The sequence below is a fragment of the Sorex fumeus genome, unplaced genomic scaffold (assembly GCF_029834395.1).
Source record: "Sorex fumeus unplaced genomic scaffold, SorFum_2.1 ptg000034l, whole genome shotgun sequence".
Classification (NCBI taxonomy): domain Eukaryota; kingdom Metazoa; phylum Chordata; class Mammalia; order Eulipotyphla; family Soricidae; genus Sorex; species Sorex fumeus.
The window spans coordinates 11,997,480-12,021,679 of NW_026606091.1; the positions used below are offsets into that span (position 1 = coordinate 11,997,480).

Genomic DNA, 24,200 nt, shown 5'->3' on the forward strand with positions numbered 1-24,200 from the left:
CTTGTATGTAAATTTCATGACTTCGTCTTTTCTAACAGCTGCATAGTACTCCATTGCGTAGATGTACCAAAGTTTCTTTAACCAGTCATCTGTTCTTGGGCACTTGTGTATTTTCCAGATTTTGGCTATTGTGAATAGTGCAGCAATGAACATAGAAGTGCAGATGTCATTTCGACTGTACTTTTTTGCTTTGCCAGAATATATTCCCAGTAGTGGTATTGATGGGTCAAATGGAAGCTCAATTTCTAATTTTTTAAGAATTTTCCATACTGTTTTCCAAAAGGGCTGAACCAGTCGGCATTTCCGCCAGCAGTGAAGGAGAGTCCCTTTCTCACCACATCCACGCCAACACTGGTTGCTTTTGTTCTTTTGGATGTGGGTCAGTCTCTGTGGTGTGAGATGATATCTCATTGTTGTTTTGATCTGCATCTTCTTGATGATTAGTGATGTAGAGCATTTTCTCATGTGCCTTTTAGCCATTCGAATTTCTTCTTTGGGAAAGTTTCTCTCCATGAAAAAACTATATTTAGAATACCAGAAAATATTTTACTAAAACATAAGATTTACAGAAGTTTCCAGACAAGTTATACAAAATGGTCACAAGCTTTTTCTTGAAAAGATGATTTTAAACTTGACAGCAAAGTCATAACCTTATTAGTGAGAGCTGTGATGTTTGTTTAATGTGCCCATTTTAGTTTGAACAATCAAGCTTGTCCATCTACACTGTCTAAATAAAGTTAGACTTGGCTAGAGAGCATATTCTAAAGAACTGGTTAGCTGCTTTTAACCAATGCAATTAGATCAGTATAATAAGGGGGAAAGGAGCCATATAAAATATAAAACTACCTTCCCTTCTCAAAAAAAATAAAATAAAGAAAAATACCCACACCCCTGCAGCTAACACTGACTCATAGTGCTTTATACTAAACCATGATAGGGGAAATGAATAAAAGCAGTGAGGGCCACTGCTTTGAAATGTTTTGCAACATTCCAGATGATACTTCTATCCTCTGCTCCTGCTTTTACAACAGTGAGTCAGCACAGGACATAGATTTGCTAGTGTGCACTTAATCACCAAAGGGCTAAAGATGTCTGGGCTTTTATTCTGTATTGTTTCTAAGACTGTGTTCATTAAATGCAAACAAAAAAGAATGAAATCTTGGCAGAACAGGAGAAGTGATGCACACTTGATGATCAAATTGATCTAAATATTATTCATGGCATATAGCCTAGTCCATGCGCTGTTTCTATAGTCTAGTTTTTGTTGGTCTTCCACAGCTCTGTTACATCATTTACTAATGGATCATCTGGATTGGAAGCATTTAACAAGGCCTGGATTGATGGCAGAACTGTGTGGATCTGCAGAACTGGGGACCACTTTGTCTTTTAAAATAATTAAACATATTATTCCCAACTTGCCTACATTAGGATGATAAATTTTGGTCATAAAACATACTTGAGAGGCTGCCATTGGGTAGTCTTCTGGAAGGAATAGTTCAGGTTTAAAAGTCCCTCCCTCAAAGGGGGAATCCTGGGGCAGGCACTGATCACATGAAAATAATGGGCATTGCTCTCATTTGCTTTAATGCCAGGAACTAGTTCTGTCAGCAAACATGGGTTTCCTTGATAATTCTGCAGTTTAAGCCAGTCATCTTGTCCTCAATGAAAAAATTTAAAAATATATTACCATCATATTTCAATTTTCATAAAGCAATCAGGTGTGAAATATCAACCAACTAAGGAAAGAAATAAATTATGGCATATGTTATTTACAGCTACCCAAGACAAAATTGTATTTCATTTCACAATGAAATATATGAAAATTCCCTATGTCTCATATTTCTGTGGTAGTAGAGAAGGTTATATAAAATAAAATTAACACATGAAAGCCTCCAATAATCCTACATTAAGTTATTCTTGTTACTATTGTTATGTTATTGTCACTTTTTTGGTTCATTTTTTCCTATCACTACACACTCCATGTGTAATATGCAAATATTCTCATGACATGTGTCATCTGTATGGAGAGCATGTGGGAAGACTAGGGGATACATATAAAAAATATTTAATTCAGTAACATATTTGTATAAAACTTTAGTTGAATATTATAGCTAAATATATCATGATATAGCAAATATTACTTCTTATTAAGAATGAAATAATTAAGAATGAATTCACATGAAGAAATGTGAATCTGATTCCTCAATTTTATGTAAAGTATAAATTAATGTTGCTTCTGTAAAAGAAAAATGAAACTAGTAACTACTTGAAAAACATAGTATATTTGCAAAAGGTCAGTAATACAAATGGTATATGATTTTTAATACTAGCAAAAATTGCAAAGATGGTACATCTACTCATCTCTTGCATCATCCATTTCCCTCCTTTCTCTTTCTTTTCTTTTATTTATATTTTGTACCCAGTTATTTTTTCTGTAAGTTTTAGGGTACCTAAATGCATATTTTTGCAGCAACTATGTGTATAACTATGTATAAATGAGACTAATTAAAAAAAATTTTTATTAGTGAAACACCATGAGGTACAGTTATAGACTTACAAATTTTTGTGCTTGGGTTTCAGTTTTACAGTGATCAAATACCCATCCCTCCACCAGTGCCCATCCTCCACCACCATGGGTCCCATCATCCCTCCCACCCCCCATGCCCCCCTTTCCACCCTTTCTTTCTCTCTCTCTCTCTCTCTCTCTCTCTCTCTCTCTCTCTCATTTTGGGTCCTGTGGTTTGCAAGAGAGGCATTGAGTGGCAATCATGTTTGGTCTATAGTCTACTTTCAGCATGCTTCTCCCACCCTGGCATAAAGGGTGTTGGGAGACACTAATTTTTGATGTCCATTTAATGCCGACATAAGTATTTCATCTTCACCTCACAAAGTTTAAAGGAAAAGTTTGGCTGCTGATGATTTGGTGAGAGATAAGCAATAATTTCTGAGACCTAATTTGGATTTGGGAATTGAGCAGATCCCTTTTCACCACTGTTGCAATCCGTGTTTCCAAGTAATCTGAAGAATTTATCACTTGTGGTGGGTTGCTCATGCAAAATGCCTGACCTGAGCTGAGCAATCTATGACATTGTTAGGAATGCTAATGTGTATCATTTATTGTGACGGTTTGTTTTTGTTTTTGTCATACTTGATTGTGTTTAGGCTTACTTCTGGCTTACATTCAGGGATTACTTCTGGCAGGGTTTGGGGGACTGTATGCGATGCTAGGATTGAACCCGGGTTGACTATGTGCAAGGCAAGCACCTTACACACTGTACTATTCCCGCCTGCCCTTTGTTATGATCCTACTAGCTTAAGTTTGTTTTTGGGTCACACCCGGCAATGCACAAGGGTTACTCCTGGCTCATGCACTCAGGAATTACTCCTGGCGGTGCTCGGGGGACCTTATGGGATGCTGATAATCAAACCCGGATTGGTGGCATGCAAGGCAAATGCCCTACCCGCTGTACCATTGCTCCCGCCCTTTCCTGATTCTTTTATACTTCACTCCATAAATATAACATCTAGTTACTTAATAGCAGCAATGACCAAAAATAAAAACAAGGGGATCTGGGTAGATAGCTCAAAGGGGTATAGTATGTGCCTTACAAACACAGAGCCCCAAGTTTTTCCTTGGCACTTCATGGCTCCCAGAGTACCATCCATTATATCCCAGGTGGCCATCCAAGCACCACTGACCCATTTATCACTGCATCAGTGATGGAAGCACTTAAGTATCAGCTTTCATTGCTGGACTTTGTATTACTGAAAGTAGTCTCTAGGTTCCTGAGCCTCCCCCTCTCCCCCGCAGAAAAAAAAAATAGAAGCAAGGATCCGCTATCTAACTTCCTCCCAGATATCTTCCATTTACAGAAGTTTTGAGATCCAGATTTTTTATTTTTGTTTTTATTTATTTATTTTTGTCACTGGAGGAGAAAACATTATGTTGGAAACCCCACAGATGAGATAAGTAATTGGTATGTTTTAGAACTGGATTTCGTTAACAGCCATCTTGTCACTGTCATCCTGTAAATGTATTTCTGTACTAATCCTATTGCCCAAGGCAGTCATGTGCCCAAAAGGGGTTGATATTGGCATAAAATTTCTCAGCTGGAACAGGTTCTGGGAGAGTGGAAGCCAGCCAGACGGAGCATACCAACAAAAACTCCTCATTAAATCAGATAATTGAGCCTGCATTTCTTGACAAAATTCTCTCTTTCTCCTTCCCGTTTGCATACTTCCTGCCTAAAGATTTTTTTTTGTTGTATTGCATGGAAGAGACTGTTTGTAGGAATAGTCTGTCAGAAATCTTCACTGAATTTTCAGGTTTCATAATCAATTTCATAAGAGAGCTTACCTCACAGGGAAATAGCAAGATTCAAATGAAATAATTTGTGTAAGGGTTTATAGCACTAGGCTTTCTCCTCTATAGGAGCTCAATAATAATTATTACTATTTTTTAGTAATTTCTATTACCCACAATTGCAAAATATAATATTTCCCAGTGATTTTTTTCTAAGTAACATCTAATAATTTGGTAGTGTGCCATGTGATTTTTCAACAGTGCAAGCATTATGGTAAAGCATATTATTATAGTATATCTTTAACTTTTCTGAGTTGGAAAAAATTGGGAGACCTATTTAAAATAGGTATCTAATGCCAAAGAAATTGTTTGAAGTGGAGGATAGGAAATAACTTTTTAAAAAATGAAAAACAATTATTATTTTGTTTTTGGGGGTCACACCCAGTGGTGCTCAGGGCTTACTCCTGATGCTGTGCTCAGGGATCACCCCTGGCAGGCTCAGGGGACCATACAGGATGCCAGGGATAGAACCCGGGTTGGCCTCATGCATGGAAAATGCCCTACTTGCTGTGCTATCACTCCGGCCCAGAAGCAACTTTGTAGACATTAATCCTGATAAATGGATAAAATTCCTCAATAGTCTATTTCACATCTGAAGAATAGTTTTGGTCTAAATGGAATTGCCACAGGCTACAGGAAAAGTTTCTTCCTGTTCTGTCTGAACATAAGCCTCTGGTATTTATCCAACTAAGTCTAAGTTCTACAGGGAGTCCTGAAGTGCATGAAACTTCTGCCCCCACAGAACTTTTCAGAACTTTTTCATCACTCTCTCCATATCACCCTCAAATAATTGTCCCCTCATAAGGAGAGCAAAAGAGATGGAACCAAAAGCTAGCTGATGGCAGGGGAGGGGCAATTTTTATAACACAATAACATTAAATCCTAAACCATCAGCAGTGACAAAAGAGAAACATAGTTTTCTGCAGAGTTAGAAAGTCTCTGGTTTTGAAGTCAGAGGAACCTGAGTTTGGACATGACTTCAAACAAGAAATTTGTTTCTCAACTTGAGCTAAGTGTATGAAGTTATTAGATAATACAAGCTTCATGAGGTTGTAATGAAGAGAAAGCAAAATAATATCTAGAAAATATATCATAGTTTGGTAAGCATCCAGTAAGTATTTGCTAGTAAGGACCTGTTATTATTGTTTTCTAAATATTTATTCTATCTCCTAGAAATGAATACTACAGATTTCATGATCAGAAATTAGCAAAGAAAAAGTAGTCTGAACAATTTAGACAGCTATCTTTTCCCATAAAACCAACAGGACTTTTTTCTTCTAAATGATCTAGATTATTTATGTCACTTAACTTACCCAGATTCTTGCCAAACTAAAGCACTTATGCTTTTTGAATCATGGGAAAACATCTATATACATGCAAATATGTATGTATAAATACGTCTTAAAATACATGACTTTTACAACAGCTTTGCTTCTTTACCCTCTTCTCTGACTTTTAGCCTGAGGATGCGGTCCTGAGTTCAAACTGATGAGATGGGTTTGTGTTATGTTCTTTTCTGGTTGAAGGAAAAGGTAACACAGATATGCAGCTTAAAGAGGCCAAAACCGCTAACGTGGCTTTGGATAGAGTGGCAGTATTCTGAGCCCTTTCTAGTTTTCCTTCTTCCATCATGATTCTTTGATCCAAGTGGAAGTGAAATGCACCAGCTTGGCTGCCAATGAAGTACCAATTGATGGGTAAACAAAGGGAAGAGAGCACGGCTAAAATCCAGTTGAAAGTTAAAGTCCCATTGGACAATTTCTCCTTAACTGGCAATAGGAATTGCTGTAATTCCCCGGCTAATTGCTTCGCAAAAGGCAGAGATTTATTTATTAAGTGCTCATGGTGAACCTGTGAATGCTTCCTAAGGGAGTAATGATTGCTTTGGCTGGATTCTACTGTTCTGTAGCAGTTTTCTGGCAGTGAAGTCAGATGTAGTCAGACAATCAGAGGCGGTAACCATTTTCTAATAACCACCGCAGGCTTTTGGCACCTAACTCTTTGGCACTGTCTAGGGAAGTGCTCATTTATGCTACTTGTTAAGTCAAGCTGCCTGTCCAATTTTTTTTGCTGGAAAATTTAACCTCACCCATCTAGTCCCTCACTTCAGTTGGATCTCAGTGGGTGCCCTGAGAAGCGCTCAGACATCTCTGACATACGAGCTAAAGGCAAAGAGATGTTTTCTAACATGATTTCAGTTCAGACAGCATTTTCATCCGTGGTTCCATGGTATTTAAAGTCAGAATGCGGTCCTGAGTTAATGACTCAAGGAAACACTTTGCTACTTGTATTGCCTGTTTGGTTTTCGTGAACCTTACATGGACTGTCTTTATCCTGTAATGAAGTCCATAACCCTGAGTGAAGCTTCCTCTTTATTTCCTGTGCAGGCCTTCCTCTTGGTTTGTGGTCTTTGTACTTCATTTTATTCTTTCAAGGCACACAGTGAGCTCCTGGTCACCTCTGCTACCTGCTTATCATTATAAATCTAAAGTTTACTTTTACTTTTGCAAGTTTACTTTTTTGCCTTTAAAACACTCTTAATAGCTCTTTAAATATCACTCTAACATTCTCTTTCTGCTCTCTCCTTTCATATTAGTACTGAAACTGGAGTTATATTCCCTTTCCAAAGACTGACTTTTAAATATCTTTTTTATTCCTAAGGATTTATATTTCTAAGACTAGCTTATATGTGTTAAACTTGGTATTAATTTGATGACTTCATATGCCCCAGATCTCTTGAGAGATTTTTTTTTATGAGAGTTTGCTAAGCTACCGGAATTTCCTTCTACAGATAATTACTTATAATGCCTTTTAGAACAACATCTCCAGGGCTGGAAAGATACAACAGGAGTTACAACCTTGCTTTCCACCTGTCTGACCTAGGTTTGATTCCCAGCACTGCAAAATAATCTCTGAATACAGAACCAGGAGTAAGCCTTGAATATCACTGGGTGTGGTCCCAAAGCCTAAAATGAAACTAAACGACATCTTTGGTATTTGTCCACTAGGACTCTGGAAGGTCAGTAAATCGTAGAGATCAGATCTTCATATGAGAGTTCCAATAAAGGTAAATGCTAATTGGGGTGTCCCTAAATTCTAAGGCAGGTTGTTTGAGCTCAGAGGACCATATAAAGTACTGGAGATTGACTAGGGTCTTTTCTATTCAAGGCAAATGTATTATCCACCATAGTATCTCTTTGAAATGAAGATTAGAGATATTTGTGGAAACCCAGAAAATGTTTCTTTGTATTTTCTGTCACTACAAGTGAGCATTCTTCCTGTAGTTTCTATAATATTCACATTAAAATCATTTCATGGTGGCTGGAGTGGCTAGGATGTTTGCATTGCATGCCACTGACCTGAATTTGTTCTCCAGTATTCCATATGTCCCCCAAGCACTGTCAGGAAGAATTCCTGAGAGCAGAGCCAGTAGTAACCTCTGAGCATTTCTGAGTGTGGCCCCCCACAAAAACAAAAATCATTTCAGGGATTTTGTTTTTAACTTTCATGTACCACTTACGTTTCTTATCTGGGTAGATACAACAAGTTTATAGAGTTGAAGGAGATTTTATCAGCAGCTGATGAGAAATTTTTTTGAGGGGGTTAGTTGAGAACCTGTGAGACTTAGCATTTGACCTTACACTATCTACAGTTTGCAATAAAATTTAATGTAGTGTAGGGTTAAGTGATACTCTGGTTCCAGTGGCATGGTGGAGGACTGAGCTGGGGAGAGAGTAGAATTTTCTTTTTCGCTTTTTGGGTCACACCCAGCAATGCACAGGGGTAGTTACACCTGGTTCATGCACACAGGAATTACTCCTGGCTGTGCTCGGGGGACCATATTGGATGCTGGGAATCGAACCCGGGTCGGGCCGCATGCAAGGCAAATGCCCTACCCGCTGTGCTATCATTCTAGCCCCAGAAATATTTTTATTTCTGACTTTCCTACTAATATATCATGATATTAACTGAGGCTACTAAGCAAATCACTAATTTTTATCTTTGCCTCCAACCAAAATAAAATTACAGTATTAATTTTCCAATACTCTTGAAGTAGTCAAGAGTGGCCTGGGGGATTTTCAGAGTCCACTAAATTAGACTCAGCCACTGTTTTGACTACAGAGACTCTTCAATATATAGTGCCTGGGGAATATGGTAGAGATTCTGAATAAAATGAATAAGTGGAAAGAAAGAACTCAAGTTACATTTTAGTGGCCTTACTATATGCTTTCAGGATAATATAATCTTAAAAAGAAACAGTGATAACACATTTTTTGAGGGATGTGAATGGTGTATTTAACCTTCCCCCAAAGAAGGATTTTTCTTAGCTTGGGTTTTCAGTTATAGGCACACTGAGAACTCCCTATGACTGAATACTTGTAAATCTTTAAGTCACATTGAAGGCCCAGACTGCCCTTGTGGACATCAATTCTTCCACGAAGCACTTTTTTCTGGAAAAAAAAGTTTTCTTCAAAACTCTTAGAATTTGGCTGACTGCCTGGTTTATCCCATGACATTAGTCAACCCACAAATCCCACATTTGCTTACTCAGTCCAGAGCAAGTGAATACTGCCATTCTCCCATCTCTTTTGTTGGCAAATACTTTGTTAACCTGCCTGGAATTCTGCAACACAAAATGAAGTGACTAATCTTTTGGGGGTTTTCTCCTTCCAGGCTCTTGTATGATCAGCTAAATCTACAGACCACAAGGCCCCACACTATCATTTTAGTTCATGCTGCCTTTTATCCTGTTGTTTCCATATTGAACTCAAGGAAACCAGTACCTTCCAGTGGGTGGTTGAACAGGAACCACATTTGAACTAGTTTTCTTAATCCTCTTTTAAGAAAGGGGGTTAATGAACTTTATAGTATTTTGAGAAAATGTTGGTGGAAAATAGAGGCTAGCTTGATTATTTAGAATGCTGTAATGTCCTCCTGAGCATTTCCAATAGTCATCATTTTGCACAACTAGAGTTTTTTAGCTTTGGACGTGTGAGTCTGAAAGTTCAGGAAGTAGGACTTTAAAAAAAATTTTTTTTAAATTTTAATGAACCATCATGGCTGGAGCGATAGCACAGTGGTAGTGTGTTTGCCTTGTATGTGGCGGGCCCGGCTGATCTGGGTTCGATTCCTCTGCCCCTCTCAGAGCCCGGCAAGCTACTGAGAGTATCTCGCCCGCACGGCAAAGCCTGGCAAGCTACTCGTGACATATTCATTATGTCAAACACAGTAACAACAAGTCTCATAATGGAGACGTTACTGGGCCTGCTCGAGCAAATCAATGAACAATGGGAGGACAGTGACAGTGACAGTGAGTCATCATGAGATACATTTACAGACTGACAGACTTTCATGATTGCATTTCAGTCAAACAATGTTCAAGTACCCATCCCTCCACCAGTGCCCATTCTCCACCCCGAATGTTCCCAGTATCCCTTCCCCCACCCCATCACTTCGCACCTCCTGCCTCTGTGGTAGGCACAATCCCTCTGTCCTTTTGGGTGTTATACTTTGCAATACAGGTAACAAGCAGCCATCATGTTTGGTCCAGAGTCTACTTTCAACATGCATCTACTATCCCGAGCAATCCCTCCAACCATCATTTGTTTAGCACTCCTCTCTCCATCCCAGCTACCTTTTCCCCTAGAGCATGAGGAAAGTAGGAATCTTAACATTAAACTACCAGTATGAATGATCACAGAGTTAATATATGTAATATGAACTTAAAAAGGATGTATATCATTAATCAGTAGGCTATTTGTAAAGGCCTAGTTCTTATTTTTTTATTAGTGAAACACCAAGAGGTACAGTTGTAGATTTACAATTTTTTGTGCTTGGGTTTCGATTATACAATGATCAAATACCCATCCCTCCACCAGTGCCCATTTTCCACCACCATGGATAATATCCCTCCTGCCCCCATCCTCCCCATCCCATCCTGCCTCTGTGGTAGGGCATTCCATTTTGTTCTCTCTCTCCTTTTGGGTGTTGTGGTCTGCAAAAGAGGCATTGAGTGGCAAACATGTTCAGTCCATAGTCTACTTTCAACATGCATCTCCCCTCCTGGGAGGATCCTCCAAACACCCTTTATTTGGTGCTCCCTTCTCTATCTGCGCTGAAGGCCTAGTTCTTTTTATAAAAGTTTGAGGATCTGTGTTTCTAAATTTCCACTGACCATAAAAAAAATGATTAGTTTCAGAACTCAGTTCTGATGCAACAGTGCAAAATAGAAGTAGGGATAAAGAAAATCATAAAGATCAAAATTGTCACTTCTATCGGATTTAGTATATGGGTGATTCTAAAAATTGAATATAGACAGGTTTTCTACATTTGAGCCACTTCTCTGGTCCCAAGATTAACATTCTTATCACATATTCCACTTTTTTTTTAAACAGCATGGCACACAAAGCAGCTTGCAAATAATTTTTGATGATCATCAGATCTCTGGAAACTCTATTTGATTTTTAAAGTTTGACTCTGATATGTTGACTAGTAATAACCTGCTCCTGTCTCTTCTCTCATCTCCTGGTATAAGAATACCAGCATGTTGCCGACGTTTTAAGTAAGAATTGAGGCCTGGCTTCTAAGTGCATTCTTAGATCAATACATTTTTTTTAATTACGAAGTATAAGGATATAAACATTTCTTTTATTCATGGGACTTTTGCAACTTTGTTATTTTATATTTGAAATCTGGGAAGATTAAGTTAGATTCAAAGTATTTTGGCAGGGTAGGTCATCTCCCAAGTAGTGTTCAGGAGGCCTGAGGCCACGCCTGGCAGTACTTGGTCAATCAGGTTGGTGGTTTAGTGCTAGGGCCTGGGATTCAGTGCTTCTCATACCCTGTCATGCCAGGGCCTACCCAGTCATCCCAGTGGAGCTTGAGGTTCTTGAGAAGACATGAGCTGGCAGATTGAACCCTGGCCTGTACCTTAGCTCCTGTATCATATTCTTGGCCCCTAGCTTAAATATTTTTCAAAAACTTTTTTATTGAATCACTGTGAGATAGGGCATTACAAAGCCATTCATGATTGGTTTTCAGTCATACAGTATTCCAACACCCATCCCTCCACCGGTGTACATTTCCTAGCACCAGTGTCCCCAGGTTACCTCCCATCACCCTCTACCCCTCACCTCTTGCATGCCTCTATGGCAGGTTCTTTTCTTCTCTCGCTATCTCTCTCTCCACATTTGGGCATTGTGGTTTGCAACTGATACTGAAAGGTTGTCAAGAATACCTACTTTTAACCCTCAGATCTTGTCTAGTGTGATCATTCCCACCTAGCTTAAATATTTTTAAAAATAACCATTAGCTTAAGATATATGTAGCCAAGGCATGGGGTAGAAACTTTGACTGTATGACTCTATTTTTTGGTCATATTCATATAAAAATTTCTTTATAAATAAACTTTGTTTTCTGGGAATTATTACTTTAATTGTTTTACCACAGATGACCAAGAAAAGGTTGTGGGTGCAAATAAGGCACAAAAATCACACCTAAAGTGCCAAATTGTTCCTTGGAAATATTTTCTGGGATTGAATTCCTCATATTTTCAGATTTAATTCACTTAATGAATGTCTCCAAATTCTGATACTTTATGAGAACTAGTGGCCTACACTATAGTCTAATTGGGTTACAGAAAGATGAAGAGAGAGTGCATATAATTATAGCAAAAATCAGAGTAAAATGTAGTATAAAAGAAGGAACTGGATAAAATCACATTTTATTCATGAAGTCAGGAAGTGTGTTATAAAGGTGATAGCATTCCTGCTGGGTCATGAATTGTGCACAGGATTTTGACGGGTGAGCAGGCATTTTGTTGCAAGTGAATAATAGGAGCAAACACAACAGTGAGAATGTGGAAATATTGCCACGTGAGTATTGCTATTTAGAGTTGAGTCGAGGAAATAAAGAATGGGTGAAATGAGATTGTGAATACTGACCCACAGGCACACTCAGTGGGGCCTGTTCAAGAGAAAAACTCTACTGCAGAGTCAGTATTCCCTCCTGCTTCGTTGTCACTCTTACCTGCCACTGCTTTCTCAGGCACCTCTCCTGCTTGGTGCAAAAAGATCTCCTGTGAGGACTTTCAATGTTTGGTCTGCACCCCAGACATTGACTAAGACTTGGACATCGAATTTGTAATTCTTTCTAAATTGCTTGCATTGAGGCTGGAGTGATAGTCCAGTGGGTAGTGAGTTTGCCTTGCACATGGCAACCCTGGATTTGATCCCCAGCATCCTCTACAGATTCCCCCCAGCCCTCCACCAGGAGTGATCCTGAGTGCAGAGCCAGAAGTAAGTCCTGAGCACCACTGGGTGTGACCCTCAAAACAAACAAAGAATGAAACAATAAGTTGCTATCATTAAAATACAAAATATTTGACATTCATGTGCAATATCTCCATATCAGTCACTTTGCCATGACTCATATTCTGAGCTCTAGGCTAAATACCAAATTGTAATAATAAACACCTTCCCTAATTGTAATACTCAACACCTTCACTTTTATTTTTGGTGGTGGGAAGGTGGGGACATACTGGCAGTGTGCAGGGCTTACTTCTGGCTCTGTGCTCAGGGGTCACACCTGGCAATGCTCAGAGAGGTGTATGGGGTGCTGGGGATCAAACCAGGATTAACTGTGTGCAAGGCAAGAGCCTGAACCCTTGTATTATCTTCCTGGCCTAATCTTATTTCTTGTTGGATTTGGTAGTAAGAGAACCACCTAAGCCTGAATAAAGATAGGGAGAGAGAGAATAAGGATAAACCAGGTTCTGTGTGTTAATCTCTAAAGCTAAGTGACTTAAAAAGCAAAGGATTTTTCTCATTTATGATACCTGCCTCCTAGTAGTCCAGTTCTGTGATGTAGTTTTTCTACTCAGAATTTGAGTACTTGTTTGTATCTCATTCTCTTCTTCTTGGGCATAAGGGCTAGGTTTTCTGGTTGCTGTTGATGCAATACCCCAGTATACCTATATCTTTTTTACTGTCATTAATTTTGTTTGTGGCTTTAAATGCTTACTTGGATACTTTGACTTACCCTTGGATGTCAAATTATCCTAGGATGTCTTCTTTTCTTGGATTTTGGGTCATCCTGCAGTTGAAATAGTCTGATTGTGTTTCTTATTGGTGTTAGGAGTCTGTCAAAGTGAGGCAACACTTGAATTTCAAATATGGGCTTTGGAAGCAGGTGGATATGAGTTGTCTATGACAGACTGGTTGTGTGACTAGGTACAGTGTCTCAGCTTATCTCAGATTTAATTTCCTTATTTGAACAGGGCTGTTGTTCATCTTATTTGAGCAGGGAAAGTGGTTATATTTGTGAAAAGACTAAGAGATAATATTAGTAGAATTGTTGATGAACTAGGTGTGTCAGAGAAGGAGACAAGGATGATTGTAAGATTTATCTCAAGCAACTGGGTGGTGATACTTATAGAGGAGGAGTTAAGAGAAATTTTGTGTGTGTGTGTGTGTGTGTGTGTGTGTGGGTGTGTGTGTGTGTGTGGGTGTGTGTGTGTGTGTGTGTGAGAGAGAGACAGAGAGAGAGAAAGAAAGATAAAGAGAGACAGAGAAGAGAGGGATATTTGGATATGTCAGTGGAAATAATGAGTTGAAGTTTTCATGGTACATTGAGAGTGGTCTGGACTGATAATAGAAATTTCTAAATTCTCTGCCCCCCCAAATAGGTGAAATTACAGGGGTATATGAGGTATACTTCTGAAAGGGAGAAAAGAAAGAGCTTAAGATGAGCCCTGAAGTTCTCAGTTAGTGATCTCAGGGTTAAGATGGAAGATTCTTTTTAAAAAGCTCACTTTTATGACTCCATACTCTGTAAGCAACAATATTTTTTAGCCAAGATTATGTCATTTTTTTAGGCTGAAGGGAATAGGCTTCAATAAGATTGATCAGTAGATCTGTATCAGTTTAAAATAATTATTTTAAAGGAAGAAGAATTAGAGCTATTAGCTGAAAGAATGGAAGATATGTAATGAATTACTAAGGTCAGAAACTATATGTTTTTTGACTATAATATGAATATAATATTTTACTCAGGAGTGATTAACCTTCTAGATCCCATTACACCAATGGCTGCTTACTTTCAGCTTGCGATGTGAGTTTAGAAAGAGTCATGCATGGATTTGAGGGTACTGGCGGTGAGTAGTTAAGTTAGCTCACAATTACTTCTGTTCTGTTCATGTGAAGACTAGTGGCCTGTGAGGAAATGAATATTTAGGAGATGGAAGGTACAATGATTTTTTTTTTTACTTTTTGGGTCACACCCAACGATGATCAGGGGTTACTCCTGGCTCTGCACTCAGGAATTACTCCTGGTGGTGCTTGGGGGACCATATGGGATGCCGGGGATCAAACCCAGGTCGACTGCGTGCAAGGCAAACGGCCTACCCGCTGTGCTATTGCTCCGGCCCAGGTTCAGTGATTTTTAATAGCTGGTGAGCAAATGAGGATCCTAAGGGAACTAAGTGGGGAAGAGAACGGGGTGTTTATAATTAAGATTTTGTATATGGAATCCTTCCTGTGAAACAGCAGAGCTTAGGGTGTCTCTTTGGCATTGTGGGTGTTGTGGTCTTTGTTAAATAGATGTGTGATTTGTAATTGTATACCTTAGATCAAGGAACAGTAGACTGAAATAACTGGGTAGATGTCCCATGAAGATGCTTTTAAAATTGATGGCCAAAGTTGGAGTTGAGTAGAAAATATAGGATCATGATATAGTCAGATGGCAATGTAGTGAGGTGGAAATATGGTAGATCTAAAGTAGAATTAAAGAGTTTTAAATTGCTTCTCCTACCCTTAGTTCTGTGGCAGGTAAAATGCTGGAGAGATAGTTAGGGGTTAAGGTACTTGTCTTGCACATAGCTGACCCTAGTTTGATACCCCAAACTGCATATGGTTCTCCTAGTCCCACCAGGAGTGATCCTTGAGCATAAAGCCAGGAGTGCTTCCTGAGCGCCACTGTGTGAGCCCTCCTGAAGCAAAACAAAAGATTTTGTACCTTTTAACTTCCTTTTAAAATTTTGGGCTACACCCAGCAGGGCTCAGAAGCCACACTCGCCTCTGTGCTCAGGGTCCATGCCTGGTGGTTCTTAGAGGAACATATGTGGTTCCGGGATTCAAACCAGTGTTGTAGCCAAAGTTGCATACTTAGGCCAGTGCTTTAATGCTCTGCTGTCTTTCTGGTCACTTCCCCCCAACCCTCTTTACCTAAAAGACTCTAGAGTGCATAGTGGCTTGAGGAGAAAAATTGAAAAGAGGAAGTGCAGAGCATTAAGGAGTTAAAAAGAGAGAGTAGGGGAAACTGACTTGCTTTCAGTATACCAGGATTATAGGTATGGGAGTTTTAATTGGAATTAAATTAAAAAATTGGAATTGACCACAGATATTCCAAAAATGGTGTGAGTCTTTTGGTGACAAAGTTGTTTGGGGATCTGAAGTGGAATATGATCCATGAATGCGTGGGTGGGCTCACTGGGTGGAGACGGGGGTCATGAGGAGTGTGAACATGGGCTGCTTTCTGTGAGCAGGGCGGAGGGCTGGGACTTCTCCCCGGGGGTATCTCAGGATGGCTGAGTAGCCACATGCAAGATAATATTCATTAACATCTCTTGTCTGGCCTCAAAGGTGGGCATAGCAGTCATGATAATAAAATATTACCTTTCTTTCAACCCTGAAGTGATGAAGATGCCACATCATCTTTTGTGGGAAAGCACTTTATTATCATGAAATGTGTGCTGAAGTTTTATTGTTGCCCACACCTTTGATGTTTTCCTCTTTATGTTCCTTGGTGTAACTGTATCATATTCTTTCAGATAAAAGGGCTTTCCCTTTGACAAAGCCAAAATTCTTTTTTTTTTTGCTTTTTGGGTCACACCTGGCGATGCTCAGGGGTTACTCCTGGCTCATGCACTCAGGAATCACTCCTGGCGTTGCTCGGGGGACCATATGGGATTCTGGGAATCGAACCTGTATCGGCTATCTTGGCTGCGTGCAAGGCAAACGCCCTACCCGCTGTGCTATCACTCCAGCCCTAAAGCCAAAATTCTTAAAAAAATTTTCTTATGGCTGGAGAAGGGCACCTGGGCCTATTTTGTCTAGTAATTATGTGAAAGATTATGTCATCTTTCCCTCGATATTGAGGAGTTCCTGCAACTGCTTCTCGTGACCTGAAGTATTTTCTGTGTCTGTTACAAAGTTCAGACTTCTTTCTGTCTCTGGCCACCCACCAAGTCCAGTCTTAAGGATGCCTCCAGCTCTTGCTCCTCTGTAGAAATGAGTGGACTGATTTGTCCGAAGTCACTGTTGTCAACCTACTCTAATTTTCTACCACCCCTTGGTTATTGACAGGAAGGTATCTACAGGAAAGTGATATAAGTCCTGAGAATTACAGGCTTACACTGTCCAAACCCTTTCATGAGGGGATTCTAACAAAACAAAACGAGATTTTAGAAAAAGTTCCATACTTTGAAAATTAAACAAGACTGTTCTTGAGTATTTATTTTTAATTGGGATGTGCTTGGTGTGTTCCATGTTTTAGGCATACAATATAATAACTTGATATGTATATATGTGTATATATACACACAACACATATATAATTTTGTTTAACATGACAGTGTGTGTTAACATTAATCACTACACACGTTTCCAATATTTTAAATTTTATTTTCAGATGTTTAATTTTCTTGAGAGGCTAAAGGCTCTGTGTCTCTTAAGTGACATTCCAACATTCTGTGATGTGTTTCTTTTTCATTCAATATCCCTATACCTAAGAACGAATAGCTATCCTTTCTGGAATAATTATCAATTTTGAAAGGATAATTCCAACTAAACTAGCTTTGTTTGCTTCATTCCTTCTGTCATCACTTTTCTACTGACATTGTTTTTTTTCCCCATTACTTGTGCCCTGGAGACTGTTTCTCAGAAACCACATGTTTTACAGTGATGGGGTACACCTACCCTCATTGTTCAGTGCAACATACAAGCTTGATCAACTGGTAAGAGTTGAAGGCTTCATTTTTAGTAGAATGTGATTTTTGTCTTGGTAGAAGAAACTTGTTCTAATAATGTTTTTTCACTTAGTTTCCAACATTCTGTGATGTGTTTCTTTTTCATTAAATATCCCTATATCTTCATTCTAAGCATAAGAATCATTTTTATTCTACCTCAGAAATTCCCTCCAGCCACAGGAGATCTTTGAGCTATTATTAATTCTGTTCAAGGATTTAATTGCTTCCTGGCTATATTGTTTACCCCTAGTGCTTTTTCTCCACCTCTGGCAACACATATTAAATTCTCTACAACTCTGATTTTATCTATTTGAATCACCCAAAGTTCTTTTTTTTAATGTAGGAGTACTTCTATTTATTCAGTCACTGATTAGCTGATTAAATTGTGCATGAACTCCACCAAAGTTCTTTTATATCTTTAACATTAGCACCATCTGGGTGATGAAGAGTTGACACTACTAGGTAAATATTAGCTTATTTAGTATTTTTGTTTAGCTTATATGTTCTATCTTGCTATCTTGGTGAATGAAATGTGCTTGGATTCTTTTTTTTTCTTTTTGGGTCACACCTGGCGATGTAAAGGGGTTACTCCTGGTTCTGCACTCCTGGCGGTGCTCAGGGGACCATATGGGATGCTGGGAATCGAACCCGGGTTGGCTGCATGCAAGGCAAACGTCCTACCCGTTGTGCTATCTCTCCAACCCCATGAAATGTGCCTGGATTCTTGAGAATTTCCAAATCCCTACTATTTTTCTTTATAATGTCACTCCAAATTCCATGGATCATTCTTAACAAAGACAGGATTTGGAGAGAAATTCTAGTTTATAGTTCCATGATCACTTTTGGCAAGAAATATCTCAGTTACCAAACAGAACATATGTCTTCATATATTTAATTTTGGTCTGGGAGGTGAGGTTCATACCTGAAAATGCCTGGATATTCATGTGGTATCAGGGATCAAAGTGAGTCAACCCCCCATGTGATCCTTAGTCACTGTTTTCTGCCCTCAAGGATAATATTTTTAATTTTTTTGATATTTGGGCCATACCCAGTGGTGCTCAGGACTTACTCCTGGCTCTGCATTCAGGGATTAGTCCTGGAAGTATTTGGCAGATCATATAGGGTGCCAGGGATCAAACCCAGCCCCACTGTGTGGAAGAGAAGCACTCTACCCACTGTATTATCTCAGTGGCCCAGGATAATGTTTTTTTTTTTTCTTTTTGGGTCACACCCGGCAATGCACAGGTGTTATTCCTGGCTCATGCACTCAGAAATTACTCCTGACGGTGCTCGGGGAACCATATGGGATGCTGGGAGTCGAACCCAAGTCTGCTGCATGCAAGGCAAACACCCTACCCACTGAGCTATCCCTCCAGCCCCCAGGATAATGTTTTTGATCATCCTCCTTTTCTTATTTGCAGCCCAGAGACATTTTTATGTATAAGTGTTCTTTGTAGAATTCTACACTCTTTGTAGAATATTGCAACAGAAGCTAGTAGACTAGTATGATTTTCTTTTCATAAGGAAATATATTTAGTTTATTGTTACCTGATCTTCAGAACATTGGACTTAATCATGCACATCTATCCCCAGTGCATATGGAGCTGCCAAGGTGGTGTGGTCAGAAGACGAAGGGTGGGATCTCAAATAAATGAGGCCTCACAGAATCTTAGCTGAATTGAGTCATAAAGCAACTATCTCGGCTTCCTCATATTCCCAGCACCAAAATGTGTTTGTATTACGGAATGCTGGTTTAGATAGAAAATAAGAAGAATAAACATGCATGTAACCGAATGTGTGTCTAAGAAGGATGCAGAAGGTCAAAATAGGATGGCAAGATAAAATGTTTCTTTAAAAGCACATAGCCTTCCTTTAAAATAGTAGCAGATTAGAAAAAAATACTTGTTTTTATGTTAAAAGAAATTACCATTTTAATGGACAGTTTACCCAAATGAACAGGATGAAATTTGTATAATGTAGTTTTTGCTTATTAATATGATTTATAATGTACAACTCTAAATATACCAGTGTTTCTTCTGAAAAAAAATATTAGCAGAACTATTAGGACTGCATAGAGGAGGTTTAAGAACCACTATTCAGACATTATGTTTTTGTTATCTATATTCATAAATCCATGTATATTAATGGTGATAAGTTTAGACATTCTTATTCTGGGTATTTTGCTTAAATGTAAATATTTTGCATTGTTAAAATAATCAGCTTCCATATACAAGGAAACGAGTGTTTGATAGATATTATTATTTTACTTTCAGTAGCTTCAAAGTCTATTAAAATTATCATCAAAAAAAGTACATAGCCTATAATAGTTGTACGGTACTAGGTGTCATAGGGGCCAGAAAATTTGTCGATTAAACCAATTTCTGTTTGTTTGTTGTTATTTTTGGTTTTGGAACACCCTGAGCAGTTCTTGAGGCTGCTCCTGACTTTGCACTTTGGGTTTCTCCTGGCAGTGCTCAAGGCACCTGTGGTATTTGAAGATTGAATCTGGGGCTTCTGCATGAAACGCATTTGCTCCAACGTATTGAGCTATCTCTCTGGTCCATATTTCTTTTTATTTTTCTGTGCTGGGATCAAACCTAAGATCAAACCTCATACAAGAGCATGGCATATGCTGTACCACTTACCTATATCCCCAGATGCTTTAGCTTTTTTTTTTTGAAAGAGTACAATTATATAAAGAAAAATATTCAACATGTCTTTATAATTACTATAATGCAAACCTTTATGTTCCATATTCAGCTGTATAACGCTAGTCTGAAAGCAGTCTGAATATTGGGGTGCAAGTGAAAAAGGTAAAAGATTAATGAAATTGGCAAGTTTTCAAAGTCTATCATTTGCTCCTCTTTTGTCTTTCTCTGATTTCCTCTTCCTGTTTTAGAAATCCAAATATCCTGTTTTCTCAACCTATTGCTTTCTGACTCAAATAATGTAGTATATAATTTATTGGGCAGGAACAATGACTTGCTGATTTTTTCAGCCCCCAAACATATCATAGTTTATATCTAGCACATGTAAGAGAACTTACATGTTTGAACATTAGTTTTGTTTTCACTTTGTTTTTCCTTTTCAGATATCCATTTTTTGGACTGAGTATATCTACATAAAGAAAACTTTCTCAATATTTTCCCCACATTTAAGCATACTAGTTCACATATCTATGTTCTTGTTCACAAGACAGAAAGGGTGCTCACCCCGATTCACTTTACAATCATTCAGGGAAGGCAAAGTCTGAACAAAAATGTAATAGGCGTGATATGTGTTAGAGAAGGACAAGTTTAAAATACAAGGGGATGGTTTTTATTGTCTAATTCAAGGAGTCGTGGGAGGCATCCTTAGGAAACTGTGAGATGAAGGAAAAGAAAAATTGACTATGAAGTTGGGTAGAGCAGAGAAGGAATGGAGAAGGGTATCTGGACATATTGGGACTCTATGTATCAAGCCTGGATTTGCAAGAGAGATTGTATATTCAAGGAGCCTAAAAGACTGAGTTTTCATAGTGACTTTCCCCTTCTGTTCTTTACTTTTACTGTTGTGGTAGTGACCATGTACACAGGGCCTCACTCATACTTGGTTGTGCCAATGATCACATTGTACACGGACAGAGCTGAATTGGGATTCTACTTGGAGGCAATATGAGGTGGTACCTTGGGACTGAGCTCATGGCTACAGGCATGCAAGGCAGGCCCTTTACCATAGAATCACATCTTTACCACCCCACCCAGAGGAGTTAACTCTTAAAAGGCCTCTACTGGACACACCCTATGGCTGTAGCTTAGTGTGTGGTCTTGGCAGTAACATTAGTATTGTAATACTGAACAAGCACTTTGAGTAAACATGATCCATGCTTTCTATGTTTATTTGTTTGTTTTTCCCAAGTCATGGACAGTTATTTAAACAAATAAAACACAGAGCTAAGATAGTATCTCCTATTGAGTTGTTTGGCTTTTTAGCTTACAAGCCTGGCAGTAAAGTAGTGGTCAACCAATTAGAGTTATAACAAATAACAGACACACCCACAGCAATAGTGCAGCCTAACAAGGCTTCTGCTGGGCCATTGTGAATCATGAAAATTATTCCAGACACTCAAGCTTTTGCCTTCCTGGCTGGTGAAGTTAAAAGTTTACACATTAATATTTCCTAGAACTTCTCAGATGCTTATTTTAAATTTAATATTTTCTATGTAGCACTGTAGCACTGTCCTGTTGTTCATCGATTTGCTCCAGCGGGCCCAGTAGCGTCTCCATTGTGAGACTTGTTACTTTTTTTGGCATATCGAATGCGTCACGGGTAGCTTGCCAGGCTTTTCCACGCGGGCAAGATATTCTTGGTAGTTTGCTGGGCTTTCCAAGAGGTACAGAGGAATCGAACTCAGTTTGGCTGTGTTGGCTGCCTGCAAGGCAATTGCCCTACGATAGCAAATGCTGTGCTATCTCTCCAGCCCTATTCTCTATGTTAAAAATAATAAGGTGGAGTTAATCCCATCTTTTTACCATGTCCTCCCTTTTCTGTAGCTTCTTAATAAGGTTTGAACTATGCACTTCTCTAGCTTACTATCCCTTGACTTGTCCAAGGGTAATGGAATACAAACAGGAATATTAATTAGAAGATTCCCCAAACTAGTATTTTTATTAAATTAACTACCATATCTGAGGAATATTGATAAGAAACACAAACTGCTCAACTAAGAACTCCATAGAAAGTATTCCAGTACTTTTTAAAAAAATCAGGCAAACCACAGCACCCAAAAGGAGAGAGAGAACAAAAGGGAGTGCCCTGCCATAGAGGCAGGGTGGGATGGGGGAATGGGTAGTTGGAGGAATACTGGGATCAGTGGTGGTGGAGAATGGGCACTGGTGGTGGGATGGGTACTTGATCATTGTATAACTGAAACCCAAGCACAAAAATTTCTAAGTCTACAATTGTACCTCATGGTGTTTCACTAATAAAAATGAAAAAAAAAAATCAGGCAGTGAAACACTGAGCTAAATATGTTTGCATAAATATATTAGGGAGCACAATTTTTTATGCCCAGACAAACATCAGATTTAAGTGGTGGTAGAATTCTATTCATTTTATGAAATGAAACAAATATTTATATCAAAGAGAGATTGTCTGTCTTTGTTTTTTTATAATCCAAGTATATTTCTGCTTTTATTTATTTTTTAATTTTTTATCTTTATTTTTATTTATTTATTTATTTATTTATTAAATTTTTTTTAATAGTGAGGAGATTGTCTGTCTTTGAACTTCTAAAACTATAGTCATTAGTTACTGTTAAGAAGTCAGAGTTGGGGCTGGAGAGATAGCACAGCGGGTAGGGCGTTTGCCTTGCACGTGGCCAACCTGGGTTCAATTCCCAGCATCCCATATGGTCCCCTGAGCACTGCCAGGAGTAACTCCTGAGTTCAGAGCCAGGAGTAACCCCTGTGCATCGCCAGGTGTGACCCAAAAAGCAAAAAAAAAAAAAAAAAGAAGTCAGAGTGGAGTATGAAAAGATGATGCATTATTTTGAATTGTTTTAGGTGAAAATAGGAGTCAATTATGTTCTTGCTCAAGGAACTAGATAGAGTTCATTGACATGCTGATTAATTAATGTATAATTTATTCAATGATTTTCATATTTTGGGAATTATATTGAGTCCTGAGAATAATAAAGAATAAGATTCCTGTCCTCTAATACTACTAGTCCTTGAGAAAAATTACATGAGGCAAAGGAAATCTGTACAATACAATAATTATTTCTACAATTTATTTTTGATAATACAAATTATTTTATATATATTCCAACTCATAAAATATTTTTCCTCTGATATAATCAGAGATATAATTTTGTGAAGTTAACTAAAACTACCTTTGTATTTTTATTTATAATGCAACCTATGAAAGCAATATATGTCAGATGCTTCTGGAAAAATTGTAAAATGTGAAGAGTTTTAGAGCTGGGGTGATAATATAGTGGATAGGGTGTTTGCCTTGCACGTGGCTGACCGAGGTTTGATTCCCAGCGTCCCATATGGTCCCCCAAGAATCTCCAGGAGTAATTCCTGAGTGCAGAGCCAGAAATAACTCCTGTGAATTGCCAGGTGTGACCCCAAAAGCAGAGTTTTACTTTAGAAAATAGCTATTGTGAATACTTTTTTGTAAGAAAATAGTCCCTTGCTGCTAAAAAATTATTGATATTTGAGGTATTATTTTCATTCCTTAAAAGTTTATCTGTACATGTTAAGATTCTACCTTTGTGAAGTGTTTATAAGAATATTTGTGCATTGAGCTCAGGAAGCATGCAAAAATCCCCACCAGTTTTCACAAGTCACATAGATTTAATTTACACCACCTCAGAGAAGATCATCACCACTTCACCACTCTAAGGCTATGCATTCAAGAGAGAGGCGAGAGATTTCTAAGAATATATGGGTGCAATTCTGATAACTGAGAGTGCTGACAATTCTTGGAAATCTGGCTCCAAAATAACCCCCTTTTAGTACTCTTGGTTTCATTTGATATAAAAAACCTTTTTTTATTTTTTTTATTTTTTGCCAAACCTAGTGATGCAAGGGCTTACTACTGGCTCTGCACTCAGAAATCACTCTTGGTGCACGGGGCACCATGTGGGATGTCAAGGATCAAACCTGGGTTGGCCGCGTGCAAGGCAAGTGCTCTATCTACTGTACTAATTTTCCAGTCCCTGAAGGAAACTTCTTGTTGCTTCTCTACTTAACTATTGTGAATTTTTTTTACCATCTTAATTACTTGAATCCCTATAAATGTATTATATAAATTTGTTTGAGTTTA

The 24,200-nt window shown here is 38.5% G+C and overlaps 1 pseudogene; it reads right to left on the minus strand.

Moving 5' to 3' along the window:
• Positions 1-1,098: 1,098 nt before the first annotated feature.
• Positions 1,099-1,652, minus strand: LOC130026517 (ubiquitin-conjugating enzyme E2 N-like; annotated as a pseudogene).
• Positions 1,653-24,200: the final 22,548 nt, after the last annotated feature.